Genomic DNA, 1,808 nt, shown 5'->3' with positions numbered 1-1,808 from the left:
GCAAACACAAAACACTAAACTGAGATTTTTGTCTCTTTGGTAATCATATTAAATCTGACAGTTGTTGATTTATGTGTAGAAACACGTCAATGTGAATAAAGACATTAAAACTGTTAAAACTTAAAACTAAAAAACGAAATTAAAATGTATATCACTGACATCAGATGCACAATTTAATGTGCACAATACAATAGTACTATGTTTTGTACATTTTCATTTTGTTGTCTTTGTTTGTTTTTAAACATACTTAACATGTTCACAGACAGAAAAAAATCAGAAATCAGAAAAGAGTAGCGTGACAAATTTTTGTTGTGCAATCACACAGTTCCTCCTAATTACTTTAATAAATATGATACCAAGCAGTGTGCTATCATGTACAGTTCATTTATGATGGTTTTTTTGAAAGTCTTACTAAAGTCATGATACAAAACTTTAAAATACGATGCTGTTATTGTTTCTTTTTTAAATTCTTTTTTCTGCTTTATTGAGGGTTTTTATAGTATTTTATGTGACAAAAACAACTAATGGGCCTCTATTCCTATAAAGTGAAGCAGAAAAAGATAGTAAAGTATGATGGCTGCAAAGATTAAAAAGTGTGTGTGTTCATTTTCTGTCTAGGTGTTGAGGTAAAGTCACCCTCTAGGCAACAGAACTGCCTCCATGGTTAAAGGGCTCCCTCGCTGTCATCGCCAAGGACCGGCCCTATGTGGACGGACAGCTCTACTGCCACCCGGCACCACTCCCAGTTTTATTGACTTCACACCAGATAAGAATCCACCACACTTTTTTTTTCATTCACACTCTCTTGTATTAACACCTGTTTAAACTGTCAATGTCAATGTGCTGATTTAGTATGATGTCATAGCCTTTTCCTTTCTTTCCTTCTCTTTTCTTTTGATCAGCTGTTTCCATAGTCAGCCAATGTCTCTCCTAAGCTTGCAGATTTAACTAAATTAAACCACATCCCACTTCTAAAGAAAGTAGAAGGCGATCTGGATAGATGGATATCTCTACCCATATCACTCAGTGGGAAGGGTCGCTTCAATAAAAATGATGGTCCTGCCAAGAATCAATTATTTATTTTCAATGATACCGAGTAAACCATTATCAGACCGGATCAGATCTAAATTCTAAATTCCTTTAGAAAGATAAACACCTGTGTATCAGCTTAAAAATGCTACAAAGGACCAAGGATAAAGAAGGACTAAATCTACCTAACTTTCAACAATACTTCCTGGCCAACAGGCTACAGTTCATCTCAGAATGGTTAAAACACACCCTCTTAGATGAGCTCTGGCTAGATCTAGAACAGGCACTATGCGATAATCTAGAGATTTAAGACCTACCATTTATCAGCTTCAAACATCAAGCAATGCAAACGTACACCTGTCTGGCACAACCCTGACATACAACAAAATAATAATATGATTGAATTCCCAGATTGTAGTTGTAAAGGAATTAAATACAGGTAAAAAAAAAAAAACCCAAACAAAAACTAAACAACACAGTCCAAAGCCTTTGTTAGTCTTTGTCCAAAGCCTGCTGGTATTATGATGTAGTGTTTCTCAGTTTTCCGTTTGTAAAGGCAGCAGCAGCATATTCTGGTATAAAGAGTTTTACTTGAAATATTTGTTTATTGGGGATATCAGTAAGAGACATAACTGTGTCAGTGAGGCTGTTCCTCTCTCCTTGTGAAAAAACTTGCATGATGTTGCAGCTGTAATGTTATCAGAATCTGTTTCCATTATGTGTCTTGTTTCTTTGTCTGAACAGCATTTCCTGCCCATGTAATGGTGGATTTCCTGTTA

The sequence above is a fragment of the Haplochromis burtoni genome, unplaced genomic scaffold, assembly GCF_018398535.1.
Source record: "Haplochromis burtoni strain Fernald_Lab_line unplaced genomic scaffold, NCSU_Asbu1 Contig_1665, whole genome shotgun sequence".
NCBI classification, from domain to species: domain Eukaryota; kingdom Metazoa; phylum Chordata; class Actinopteri; order Cichliformes; family Cichlidae; genus Haplochromis; species Haplochromis burtoni.
This window is presented reverse-complemented; position numbering follows the sequence as displayed.